The following is a 14501-nucleotide window of genomic DNA, read 5'->3' as shown; positions in this document are numbered from 1 at the left end:
GTCTTCATAAGTCAGATGCCATACATAAAACATGTGCCGCTCAAGGCAGAGTACTTCATTTACTGCCATTCAAGTTAGCCAGGGCTGCAGTGCCAGCTCATCGAACAAGGCACAGGACAATAACGCTCGGGAAGCAGCTTCAGTTTCAGCAATTAATGTAGCTTGGGAGACGCCTGTGCCTGAAGCACTTTTGTTACACTCCAAAAAGCTGCTGAGTGTGGCTGAATGGTGGATGACACACAACACTGTATATTATGTATTTTACACAGAAGGAGTTTGATCCAGGCCTCAGTGGTGGACACGGGGGTACGCTGTCCCTCTTTCCTTAAAAATGCAATATGGATTTTGATTGTAATTAATCTGGTCCGAAGTGGTTTGTCTGCAAGCAGAGAAATTAAGGGCCTGATCTTGCCTTCCTTGGAGACTCCAAACTTCCATTGACTTCATCAGTATCTAGGTATGATTCTGTGTTTTTAAGGGGGGAAATGGTGGGGGGGGGGGTTCATTTAAAAAAACAAAAAACCAAAAAAACCCCAGCGCACATATGCAAATGTAGGTCTTGGTTAGCTCACTGCAGTGATGCCCAGTTTCTGCAGCACACTTGCACAGAACTGAATAGGTAGGGGACAACATCTCTGAAACACACAGGTAGTGTTCCAAGCCCCTCTACTCTCCTGTTTCTACAGGACAAATAAAATTCATAAGTGCAGCACTTCAGAGACTGAAAGGTTTCTTTCAACAAAAATCTCTTTGGGGAAGAGCGTTATCTCACACTGCTCAACAGGGACTCCTCTGGCTGAAGGAAGTAGTACATAACCTCTTTAGCACCAAAGGCCCGGCTGCTCAGTGCCGCCCTGAGGATTCAGGGGGCCTGGGGCAAAGCAATTTCGGGGGGGCCCTTCCATAAAAAAGTTGCAATACTATAGAATACTATATTTTGGTGGGGGCCCCTGCATGGCTCGGGGCCTGGAGCAAATTGCCCCACTTGCCCCCCGGGCAGCCCTGCGGCTGCTTGTCAGGAGCCTAAAGTCTGCACCTAGCTTGTATACAAGCTTGCATACATTTACAAAATATTTCAATCAGTGAAAAATGCAGACAGTTTTTTTGTTTTTTGTTTTTAAACCAAGCTCTGGAACCATGCAGAGCATTTTACAAATCACAGAGGTGTGTAGGAGAAAGGGAATCACTGGAAAGGCTGGCACTGCTTCTTTGAAACTATCAAAATCTACGGTCAGTTCCATCAGAAGCACAAAATGCTGGAGTCAAGTATCAGGGGGTAGCTGTGTTAGTCTGTATCTACAAAAACAACAAGGAGTCTGGGTGCCACCAAAATGCTGGAGGTTTCCATCAAAGGGAGCTTTGATTGTGCAAGGAATTTAAGATCAGCACCAACACCTAATACAGGGCCGCATCCAGTGTCCATTGGAGTCAATGGAAAGACTTCCCTCCACCACCTCATAGGAAAAAAATGTAGAGGCATTAAACTGATGTTAAATTGTTCTTGTTCCATGTCTTATGTATTCAGCCACTGCTGACACAGAATGGCAAGAGCAAGAGGGAAAATGTCATCTGCAATTCAAACAGATCACATATTTTGGGAGAAAAGGAAAACCACCACCTTTAGAAAAGGAAAACAAGCCTCCATGGTGCAGGCCCATGTGTGCAAGCTGACACGAGGTAGGTTTCACTTTACTAAAATTATTTTTAACCAACTTGCCTGCACCTGTCAGGGAGAAACTAACAACTTGCTATAATCACAGGGTTCCAGAGGGAGCATATCTCACACCCAGCTCTGGGGGAGTTAGAAAGTCTTAATAAATAGTATGTAACCAAAGTAAGCCTAGAATGCAAGATCAAAGGCTTTACCCATCATTCCGACTCATGGGAATGCGGAGTGCAGCTGTGCACATGAAAGGGTTACACCCAAAACTGAAATACATATGACAGCCAAGGTAGAAATTTTTGTTTCCAATCACAAAGATTCTTGCCTCCATCGTCCATGTTAATATGTAGCAGTCTCTCCCTGATAACTTCCCATTATTTTCTTCCACTCTCTTGCAACTCAATTAATTTTTCACTGTGTCCGGAAGGTCGCTTTCCGTAGGATTGGTCCCAGGCAAAGCAAAACTGAAAAATATAATCCTACTGTCTCTGGATGATAGGCCTGCCAGTCCAGACATGCTCCTGAAAAGATTTAATTCCTCTGATTCAGGGCCAGCTTCCCTGCTCACCTCTCATGCAAAGAATGTGATGGTTTTCCAGTTTCTCACATACCAAGGACCCAATTCACAAAATCTCAAGAGGTTTTCCTCAGAATTTTCTTCACAAAGGAAATGTGTTTATAAGTAAAACAAGTTCACACTCCTCTCCCTCCCCAACCACAATTAACTCTTCAGTATGCTCCCCAAGAACTGATTAAGTACAAAGGGATGGAGACACAGTTAGACATATATAAAAAGGTATCTCTGACTTAGACATGCAGGACCCAATCCTGTGAGGTGCTCAGCACCCTCCACTGCTATTGGGAGCACTCAGTTCCTCACAGAATTGAGAATAAAATTCATGAGATCTGAGGAGAAATGAAACAATAAACTGCCCTTTGAGGCTGCTAGTTAAATGCCAGAAGGAAGATGAGGCTTTGTTGATCACAGAAGCCATTTGCTAGGAGTAGACTCAAACACCACAAAAGTTCTTCCTAGTATAGATATTGAAAAATAAGAGATAAGATATTGCACCACAGATTATTTTGCTTTCCTTGGGATGGTTTGGAAGTCTGCTGCTGTCTTATTAGACTTTCCAGTGATGTCAGTTTGGGGCATGGCTTTAGTGACTAATTGTTCAAGGGTGGGTTTAAAGGAGTATGTAATTGTTGCAGGGTGTGGCCAATATGGGAAAGTAGCATTATGAATGGATACATTCCAGAGTAGAGTCTGTTCTCAGTTACACCCTTGCACCTGATGAAGTCCCTTATAATACTGGATAACTCTTACTAATGCTACAGACCAAGTTCCACTCTTAGTTATACCCAGGCAACCTGACTTCAGCTACACAGAACTGCTTAGGTAGCCATGATTACATGTCAAACAATGTATGTTGTCACTGACAGCTGTGTAGTACATGTACATCTTAAATCTTAAGATGTGTGGCCACCAAGTTACTGCATCAGGCAGTGTTTGTAAAATAGGCAATTGCTGACTTCAGTGGGATTGCATGGGTGTAACTGTAATTTATGAGGGGATCATGAAAGAATCTCTGAACTGGACTATCAAGGGGAGCGCAGCCTTTACTGATGTTAATCTCCTTCTTCCTCCAACCACCTTTGCACTTTTCCCCTCGCGGTCCTTAATGCACTGACACAAAATCCCTAAAGAGAGCCATAAAGTTGCTCGCTACCTTATCCTCCTCCAAACTCCTCCTCAAAGCTCACTTCTGCCATCACGCCTACCAAACGCTGCCAATTGATAATGGCTAGAATTAAACTGGGCATAGAGCTAGTCTGTGCAAAAACATGCTAGTATGGCTGTCACCTTGTCCTCCCTCGTCCCCACTCCCATCCATTTGTTTGTTCCAGCCAGGGGTTGTCTCTTGTCACTGACCAAGATTGTAAATTCTTTGGAGGAGGGACTGGCTTTTTAATACTTGTACAGCACCAAAGGACAATGGTCCCGGATTGTGTCCTCCACATGCTACTGTAATACAAGTGATAATAAATAATTAGCAGAGCTGAGTAAGAAAGACTGCACAGAGCCCGCTTTTCCAATTCCGTGCTATCAGACTTTCATTTCATGAATCCCAAATTTACACATTTTTAAAACAGACCAAAAGGAAGCCATGTGTCCACTGATTTTAGTGTCTTTTCATCACATAGGAGCTGGAACTAGGGGTGCTGCCGTACCCCCTGGCTTGAAGTGGTTCCCATCATATACAGGGTTTACAGTTTGGTTCAATGATTCTCAGCACCCACACTATACAAATTGTTCCAGCTCCCCATTTCAACATTTATTTTATGATGCACTATGCTGCTTCTGACTGCAGCTTGGAAGCGCCTAAAGCACATGTGGTACAAATCAGCATCTTTTACAGCAGTCATTGTTTTGCAAACGTTAACCTGATGCAATAACTTGAGGGCCACACAATTTAAGAGTCTAAAAGGCTGCTCTAACTTGCACCATCTACCTGTGGTCCTAGATACACTTGAGCCAAGCACCCACTGCTGACCAAAGCGAGGCACCAGAGTACAGGGACAACTACAGCTGCTCTGTGCCACTAATGGATCTCCCTATGTAGGGGGATCTTCCCATGAGGCATCTCTCTTTTTCACACACACTCCCCCACCCGCACCCAAAGTACAGAACCTAAGGAAGTTCTCACCCCTGAACAGAACTTTCTCCTGTTTTCTTCAAGATTTGATTCAAATATGAAGCACTTTAAGTCACCCAGCAGCTGCACAGCCTGTTTCGCTACCTTTCAGTCTCTGAATTCGGAATACCTCAGGTCACCCAGTCAGCCCAAAGAGCCTCGCCCCTTATCCAATGTTCCACAGCGGTACTCCGTGCTCCCTAAGCTCTCCACAAAATGTACTCATTAATATATTTCAAAACAAATGAGGATCAGAGCAAAAAACCCTTTAGCTGTAGCTAATCTCTGCCAAGCACAATGTTCTTTCAGTGGTAAACAGTGTAACATGTAGATGGCTGTAGGATATTTTAAGACAGCTGTGGTAAAAGTGTGGTCCCACACAAAGAACTGACTGGTCACATAGCACTGGCTTCTCCTCCTTTCTAGCTGCTAAATGGCACTGGAAATACATTACTCTCATTCTTATATCATTACTATCTATTTTTCCTTGTGTGTAACTGCTGTCATTACCACAAGGGTGTTCTTGGATCATCAGTGGGAGGGAAGATGGTCTAGGAGCCAATCTGTCCATTAAGATGTGGTCCACATTCTAAAAAAGTTTGAAAACCTCCATGTTAATATCTGTGAAACCAGCCTGCTGAGTTCAATCCTCTTTGAATGATTTTTTAAGTGTAAAATCAATTGGTTTTTAAATGTGTATATTGTAATTGCAGGGCTGCGTTTGTTTTACTTTTGGGGGAGATTATGGTTAAGTTCCCCCTCTACTTTACTATTTAGTGACTAAGCACTGAGATCGCTATAGGAGGATAGCAATGACAATCGCTGGGGCACATCATAACAGAAAAGACTGTTAAAGATAGGATATTTTTCATCTTCTCCAGTCCTTTTTAATCTCATCGTCAGGCAACGTCCATTGAACTCTGGAGAGAGAGAGAGAGAGCGCCCATAATTACCTCTCCAGAACGGCCCCTTCTCCAAATCCAAGTAAAAATTGTTTTTAAAGGAGCCATGTAATTTTTTCTTCTGTTTACGTTAGTAACCGTGGCTGAGATTTTCATAGCTAACTAGGGATTTAGCCACACAACTCCCACTGAAATGGATTTCACTGAGAGTTGTGCAGTTACATCCCCTAATTAGCTCTGAAGATCTCAACCAGTATCTCCCCTGTACCCATGCTTTGGACCTCATCCTGCTCTCAACTCCCATTACCCACACTGGACGTTGAGAGTGCTGAGCACCTCACAGGATTAAGCGTTTGTTTATACTGTACCCACACTGTGCCATGGTTTCACTCCACACCGTGGTGCTAGTGCTGCTGCACCAGAAGCAAGTCACTGCCCACACAGGGAGCATCCTAGCAAGCTGAAGCCACTCCGGAATTAAGTACGCCTCCTCCCTCCCTTCCTTTTACTTCGCCTCCCACGTAATCGGCGCTCAAGCTACTCTGAAGGATGTGGCCATGAGAAGGAGACAGAGGTAGGATGAACCAGAAAATGGGGTTGGGGGGCGAGCAAGCAGGCGCTCATTGCATATGGGTAGATTAATGGAAAAGTAACTAAAACAAATGAGTACCACACACAAGTTACTGCAGCTCTGGGGGAATGGGACATTCTAGAGCAACAACATACAGGCTTTTCACAGGCTCTCTTTCATCTAGTTTTCCCATCCCCTGCAGTTGCCCCTTCACTTGAAACATAAGCATCATTGTGGCAGAACAAGTTGTTTCTGGTATGAAAAATTATGGGAAAATAAGCCCACAAGTCATGCTTTTTTTTAATAGCATGGACAATCTCATATATGGAGATATACCTATCTCATAGAACTGGAAGGGACCCTGAAAGGTCATTGAGTCCAGCCCCCTGCCTTCACTAGCAGGACCAAGTACTGATTTTGCCCCAGATCCTTAAGAGGCCCCCTCAAAGATTCAACTCACAACTCTGGGTTTAGCAGGCCAATGCTCAAACCACTGAGCTATCCCTCCCCCCCCCCCCAATCTACAGTCCTGAGCCTACTAACACATCTGCAAGGGAGTAACTTTATGCACAAGTAGCTTCATTAAACTCAAGGTTACTCACATGCATAAGTATTTGCAAGACGGGAACCCATACAGAGTACCACTAAGGATATTTCAACACTGCAGTTGGGAACATGCTTCCCACCTCAGACAGACAGACACACACTAGCTCTGCTCAAGATATCTTGCTAAAAATAGCAGTGTAGCTGGGGGTGGCTCAAGCTAGCTGCCCGAGTGTGAACCCAGTGGGTCTTGGCAGGTTTGTCCTCAGGTGGTTAGCCTAAGCCGCCACCGACAATGGGGGGAGAGGGGGATCTTCCCATGAGGCGTCTCTCTTTTTCACACATACTCCCCAACCCGCACCCCAACAATACTGCTATTTTTAGTGCGCTAGCTCAAGCGAAGCGAACATCTGTCTATCTACAGAGCTGGGAAGAACACTCCCAGCTGCAGTGTAGGCATACCCTAAAAGTGCAGCCACCTCCCGTGTTGAAGGAAGCAAGCAGCCACCTGGTGCACAACATGCCAGGCAACAGTAGGACTAGGGAGGGAAATGTTTGGTTGGGACAAACCTTTACTCTTATCAAACACAGCAGGGGATCTATAATGCTGCACAGGATGTTGCTTTTGAAGGTCTCATCTAAGACAGCCACCCCCAGGGAGTGCATACAACTTGATTTTTAACTACACTTTAAAAAAAAAAAATTTTTTTTCCATTTTTAAATTAAATATTTTGTTAAGGAGCAGAAAATAAGTGCTGCAAAGAACAGATAGTTGAATGCTTGAGGTGGGTGTCACCTGTAACAGTTAATTGATGCTCTCGAAATAAGCAACCAAAAAAATAGTAGCTGCTCCATGGCTAGTGATTACCATCAGTACTATGTACTTGCTGAAGCATGTGGTATGGAGATCGCTTATTATTTAATTGCACAGAAAGCTACAGTTTGTACAACATGAATGTGGCCAGTCCTTGGACTGTCTTCTTTTGAATGAAGAAAAGACAGTTACCTTTTCTGTAACTGGTGTTCTGCAAGATGTGTTGCTCATGTCTATTCCACAATAAGTGTGCATGCTCGCCACGTGCACCGATGCCGGAAGTTTTTCCCCTAGCAGTACCCATAGGGCAGCACCCTAGCAAACCCTGGAGTGGCGCCTCCATGGTGCAGTATAAGGGGCGCTGCACGCTCCCCCCACCCTCAGTTCCTTCTTGCCAGACAACTCCGACAGAGGGCAGGGCCGTAGCAACAAAGAACGTGGCCCCCTCCGAATGGTGGCCCCCTCCGAACATATGTCCGGGCGGGGCCCCTTACAATGCAGAAACTGGAATGTGGTATTTATTTTGCCACTTTTAGGGGCCCCCTTCCTTGCGGGGCCCCCTCCGGTCAGAAGGTACGGAGGGCACTCGCTACGCCTCTGACAGAGGGGAAGGAGGGCGGGATGTGGAACAGACATGAGCAACACATCTCGAAGAACACCAGTTACAGAAAAGGCAACTGTCTTTTCTTCTTCGAGTGATTGCTCATGTGTATTCCACAATAGGTGATTCCAAGCTATATCTGTTGGAGGTGGGAAGGAGTTCACAAACTCTCGGGACAGAGCACAGCCCTGCCGAACCCGGCGTCTTCCCTGGTCTGGGAGACAATTGCATAATGTGAGGTGAACGTGTGAACTGAAGACCACGTGGCAGCCCTACAAATGTCCTGAACGGGGACATGGGCCAAAAAGGCAGCCAAGGCCTGCACCCTAGTCAAGTGTGCCTTCACAATTGATGGCGGAGGGATTCCCGCCAGGTCATAACAGATATGGATGCACAAAGTTGGAGAGCCGCTGCGTAGAGATCGGCCGACCTTTCATGCGCTCAGCCGAGGCGATGAACAGCTGCGAGGACTTTCTGAATGGCTTAGTCCGCTCCAGAGCCCATCTCACATCCAACGTGTGGAGGCGATGCTCCTCACTGGATGCATGGAGCTTGGGGCAGAGGACCGGCAGAAAAATGTCCTGACCCATGTGATAGGTGGAAACCACCCTTGGGAGGAATGACGGGTGTGGGCGGAGCTGGACCTTATCTTCATGAAACACCATGTACGGGGGTTGGGAGGTTAGGGCCCTGAGTTCCGAGACCCACCTAGCCGACGTGATCACAACTAGGAAGGCTACTTTCCACGAGAGGTGTGACCAGGAGCACATGGCTAGCAGCTCAAATGCGGGCCATGTGAGACGGGTCAACACCTGGTTTAGGTCCCACAGCGGGACAGGGGGTCTAACATATGGGAAGAGGTGATCCAACCCCTTAAGGAATCAGCCAGTCATAGCATGGGAGAATACCGTCTGGCCCTGCACCGGCGGACGGAAGCCCAATATGGCCACCAGGTGTACCTTGACTGACGAGGGCACCAGGCCCTGGGCTCTAAAGTGAAGGAGGTAGTCCAGAATCAGCTGGATCGGGGCGGCCACCAGGGAAATGCCCCACTCGTCCGCCCATCTGGAAAACCGAGACCACTTTGCCAAGTAGGCTCGGCACGTGGAGGGCCGCCTGCTTTCTAAGAGGACGTACTGAACCCCTTCCGAGCAAGTCCTTTCCTCCCTACCTAACCATTGAGAAGCCACGCCATGAGGTGGAGTGCCATTAGGTTGGGGTGGAAGAGGCGGCCCGGGTCCTAGGAGAGCAGGTCCAGGCAGGATGACAATGGCCATGGTGGGGCCACCGCCAGACCCGTGAGGGTCCCGTACCAATGTTGCCTGGGCCATACTGGGGCAATCAGAAGGGCCTGGGCCTTGTCTGTCTTTATCTTTTCCAGGACCATGCCGATCAGCGGGAATGGGGGAAAGGCATAGAGAAACTGGCCTGACCAGGACAGGAGGAAGGCATGGGATATAGCGCCCCCCTCCCCCAGAGCAGAACCAGGGACAGCGATGGTTCTGCCGAGTTGTGAACAGGTCCACCTGGGAAGTTCCCCACACTTGGAAAAGTCTGTGCACCACCTCTTGGTGGAGAGACCACTCGTGCTGAGAGGAGAAGTCCCTGCTCAAGCGATCTGCCCGCACGTTCCAGGCGCCTGGCAGATGTCAGGCCTGTAGGCAGATGTTGTGGGCTATACAAAAGTCCCACAGCCTGAGGGTTTCGCGGCAGAGGACAGAGGATCAGGCCCCGCCTTGCCTGTTGATGTAGAACATCGAGGCCATGTTGTCCATGAGGACCCTGACCACCCGGCCCTCCAGGTGCGAGAGGAAGACCATGCATGCCAGCCGTACTGCCCTGAGCTCCTGGACGTTTATGTGGAGGGTCAGATCCTGAGCCGACCACAGACCTTGGGTCTGAACATTCCCCACATGGGCCCCCCCATCCCAGGTCCGACGTGTTGGATATCAGTTCCAGCGATGGGGCCCTGCCCCTGAATGGGACCATTTGGAGCATGTTTCTCAGAGAGGACCACCACCACAGGGAGGTGATCACTGGCTCGGGCACCGTGAGGACTTTGTCCATCCTGTCCCTGGCCTGGGAGAACTCCGAGGCCAACCAGAGCTGGATGGGCCTCATCCTGAGTCTCATGTGACGGACCACATATGTGCACGCTGACATGTGACCCAAGAGCTGGAGACATGCTCTGGCTGTTGTCACCGGAAACTTTGTGACTGTGTCAATGAGCCCCTTCAGGGTCTCGAACCTGTCTGGTGGGAGGGAGGCTCTGGCTGACGAGGTGTCCAAGACTGCCCTGATAACCTCTATGCATTGTACCAGGACTAACGTGGACTTGGTGTTGTTTACCAACAGGACCAAAGTAGAGCACTTGGACAGGAGGAACACCACATGATCCCGCACCTGCAACTGGGAGCTGCCCTTGACCAATCAGTCGTCCAGATAGGGAAAGATCTGGACCCCCTGGCGCCTGAGGTAGGCCACTACCACCGACATACATTTCGTGAATATCCTGGGGGCAATGGACAGGCCAAACAGGAGGACTGTAAATTGGTAGTGTTCCTGCCCCACCATGAAACGGAGGAAGCGTCTTGTGCCCCTCGAATATATGAATGTGGAAGTACGCATCCTGCAGATCAAGGGCAGCATACCAGCCCCCGGGATCCAGGGAGGGAATGATGGAGGCCAGGGAGACCATGTGGAACTTGAGCTTCACCATGTATTTATTCAGGCCTTGCAGGTCCAAGATGGGCCTGAGCCCCCCTTTGGCCTTCGGGATAAGGAAATAGCGGGAGTAGTACCCCTTGCCTTTGAACTCCCCCAGTACCGCTTCCACTGCTCCTAGGCCCAGGAGCTGCCCCACCTCCTGCCTGAGCAGAGCCTCATGCGAGGGGTTCCCCAAGAGGGACAGGGGCGGAGGGTGGTTGGGCGGGGTGGAAGTAAACTGGAGGGTGTAGCCCTGGGAGATGGTGTTGAGGACCCAGCAGTCCGAGGTCAGTTGCGACCACTCTGGGAGGAAAGCACACAACCGATTGGAGAAGGGAAGCTTTATTGAGGGTGGATCCCTGAGGAGAACTGGCAGGGCGCCCCCGCGTGTCTTGTCAAAACCGCCTTTTCCCCGCTTGCTTGTCCTTGGAGGACCCAGGCAGGGGGGCAGGCCGAGACTGCCTCTGTGGGCGCCTCTTATAGTCCCGGGACTTTTTATAAGCAGTCTCGTATTTTGAATGGGTGGCCTGAGCGGGAGTCTGCTGCGGCTTAAACTTAGGTTTAGCTGGAGCCGGAACATAGAGTCTGGAGAGTCGTGCGGGAGTCTTTCAGGCCATGCAGTTTTGTATCAATTTGTTCCGCAAACAGAGCTTTGCCATCAAACGGAAGGTCCTGCAGGGAGGTCTGCGCCTTGCTGGACATCCCAGAGAGCAGGAGCCATGATGCCCTTCTCATGGACACCGCAGAGGCCATGGACTGCGCGGCTGTGTCTGCTGTATCCGATGCTGCCTGCAGGGTTGCCCTGGCAGCCGCTGTGCCCTCCTCCGCCAGCGCTTTGAACTCCTTCTTGTCGCGCTCCTAGAGGGAGTCCTCGAACTTGGGCAGCGAGCCCCACAGACTGAACTCAGGAGAGCCTGGTGGTTCGCCACCCATAAGTGGAAGCTCGAGGACGAATAAATTTTTCTTTCAAATGAGTCCAGCCTCCTTGAATCTTTATTTTTTCGGGGTAGGGGCTGGTTGGCCCTGCCGTTCCCTATGGTTGACCGATTCGACCACCAGGGAGTTAGGAGCAGGGTGAGTGTATAAAGTATTCATGCCCCTTGGCAGGTACAAAATACTTGCGTTCTGCTGTCTTAGAGATGGGGACCAATGAGGCTGGGGTTTGCCACAGGTCATTTGAAATTTTCGCCACCCCTTCATGGAGAGGCAAGGCCACCCTGCCCGGTGACGAGGAGGATAGTACATTAAACAGGGAGTCCGAGGGCTCCTCCATCTCTTCTGCCTGGAGGTGGAGGCTTGATGCCACCCTTTTTAACAGTTCTTGGTGGGCCCTACAGTCCTCCTGCAGGACGAAGGGAGGAGGAGCTGTAATCACCTCATCTGGTACTTTGTGTGTCCACCAGCACTGGAGGGTCCACCACCTGGTCGGTCTCCAGGCACGGTGCTGAGGATGTACATCCCACCGACTCCTTCCTCGGAGGTCTGGAGAGGGAGACTGATGGTCCTTCTGAGGCTCCGGCCACTGAGCAAGCCCCCATTGGGGGCTGTGTCGGGGGCCCCGGTGCCCACTGGTACCATTGGGCCAGCCACAGGGCCCGGTGTCACTGCACCTGCTGTGGCACCGGCAGAGCCGGCTGTTCGGCCTGGCCCATCGATGGATGACTACAAAGGGAGGCCAGGCTGATATATGACCTGCCACTGTCCCTGGATCGGGAGGAGCGGGGGCGCTGGGAGCGATGCCAACCATGGGACCGCGATCCCGATATGGAGAACTGATATTGTCCACAATCGGACCCCCGATGGCGAGACATTGGCAATTGATGCTCGGGACTGCTGAGGTGGTGTCGTGGCGGGGTCCTGGAGCGGGACGACAAACGGGAATTATGTCGACGTTGGTGCCGTGACCAGCTGCGATAGCCCCTCCGAGACAGGGACCTTTTGTGTCATCTGCCTTGGTCCTATTGATGTTTGCTCCTTGAGGCGGAGCGGTGCTGAGAGTCTCGGTCAGACGGAACCCAACCAGACAGCCTGGAGGGTGTCAAGGGCGATCCACGTGAACTTTGCCCTGAACGGTTGCTGGATGCTGAATGGCTTCGGGAACATGTATTCCACAATAGGTGTTCCCGACATCCCCTCGACTGAGACTGGTACCGAGACAGGGGCAACTGCGGAGATCCCAGCAGCGGATTGCCTCTGGAGCGCGGGGCCGACAGCAGCCGTGCTCCTGGTACCGGCATGGACATAACATCCTGGGCCACCTGCGTGGAGGGCATCGGGACATCTGGGGAGGCCTGCTACGAATGGGCCAGGCTACTCTTCTTGACTTGATTCGGAGGCCTAGAGGCCGGTAGGGATCAAGGACTGTCCAACATGGGTCTAGCCTCTGTCCTGGGTTTACTCCGGTGCCGCGGCGAAGAAATCCTCTTCCTAGCCTTCTTGGCGTGCCCTGTGAACAGTGAGCGGTGCCGACTAGTCGATGGCACCAAAGGGTCGCTGCGCACTGACACCACGGTGCTTGGTGCTGACTCGGAGCACTGTGCTGGACCCAGGGTCACCACCGACTCCATCAGAATAGCCCGGAGCCTAATGTCCCTTTCTCTCTTGGTCCAAGGCTTAAACGACTTGCAAATCTTGCAGTGATCATGGAGATGGGTTCCCCAGAAACAGCGTAAACAGTCCGCATGGGGATCACTCACTGGGATAGGTCACCTACAAGTACTGCACTCCAGGGGTCACTAGGGCACTCTCCTACGGGTACTGTTAGGGGGAAAACTTCCAGCTCCGGTGCACGTGGCGAGCACACACACCTATTGGAGAATACACATGAGCAGTCACTCGAAGAAGAACTATACATTTTTCAGACAGTCATTCTCTTGGGGGCGGTCTTTGTATACGTGAAAAGATCAGTTCTCTTTGAGTCTGTACTAAGAGTGTGTATGTATGTCCCACCATAATTCACCAATTTTTTTAATGCGGAAGTACAAACCTCATTAGCACTTTTAATATATTAACACAGATGAGCTGAAACACACTGAAACCCCAAATGTTGGGGTGTTAAAATCCAAATCTGAACTCAACTCCACATTTTGCAAATGGCCCACACCTGAATAATTGGCCAAACCAGCTGTACCAGATTTGAACACCCAGAGTTCTGGCCTAGATGAAATCCGGATCAAAACAAGCTTATTCTTAACAATGGATCAGAAGCTGCAGTCCTCATACACATCAAAGACCTCTGGAATATAATGTGTTTGACTTTCATAAAGGCTACAGGATCAAGCTCAATATTTTCACAAATGAATGCAATTAAGAAGTCCCTCCACTATTTAAAAAAAAAAAAAAAAAAACACCCCACAAGAGAGTTGTCTTGCTTTCCAGCATGTACTGAAAAAGAACTTGCACCAGAGGAAGTAAAAATGATCTCAAATAAAGGTAAATAAAATGGGGAGCAGGACATTACACAGACACTAGGCCAGAGCTCTCTCTTTTCAGCTAATGATGCTTTAACACAGAGGTTCTCAAACTGTGGTCCATGGACCACCAGTGGTCCGTGAGCTCCATTCAGGTGATATGCGGATAGTTCCCTCCAAGGTGTGCGCCAGGGCAGCTGCACATGAGAAAATAAAGGGCCATCCACCTAATTAGTGGAGCCGCGCAGGCATGGCTCCACTAATTAGGTGCCTGGACCCTGGAGAAGATGCACATGTAAAGTGAGGTGGTGGCCTTGGGGGGAATAAGGGGTAGGTGGGAGGGGTCAGTGGGTGAGAAGAAGGAGTGGGGGAGAATTTGGGACATGCAGGGCTGTGGCGGCCAGAGAAAGAGGCGACTTTCCCCAGCTCCAGGGCTGTGGCTGCCGGGGAGAGACGGGCCTCCTTCCCAGCCTCAGCTGTGTGGCTGCTGTGGCAGGAAGAGCCCCAGCTCGGGGGCTGCCGCAGCCGGGGAAAGAAGGCACATCCATCACATTAGAAAGGTAAGATTACGGATATTAAAATATGAGTTGTGTGC

At 49.8% G+C, this 14501-nt stretch overlaps 1 long non-coding RNA gene across 1 annotated transcript; it reads left to right on the top strand.

The window, feature by feature from the left end:
* Positions 1-269: 269 nt before the first annotated feature.
* Positions 270-11470, top strand: LOC135981624 (uncharacterized). Its single transcript, XR_010598739.1, has 4 exons — positions 270-457; positions 1526-1677; positions 10146-10265; positions 11145-11470. It is a non-coding gene; the product is annotated as an uncharacterized LOC135981624 (long non-coding RNA).
* The last annotated feature ends 3031 nt before the right edge of the window (positions 11471-14501 follow it).

This window comes from Chrysemys picta, chromosome 2 (genome assembly GCF_011386835.1).
Source record: "Chrysemys picta bellii isolate R12L10 chromosome 2, ASM1138683v2, whole genome shotgun sequence".
In the NCBI taxonomy this organism is placed as follows: Eukaryota; Metazoa; Chordata; order Testudines; family Emydidae; genus Chrysemys; species Chrysemys picta.
Note: the sequence above shows the minus strand (reverse complement) of the source record. Positions and strands in the feature narration are given on the sequence as shown.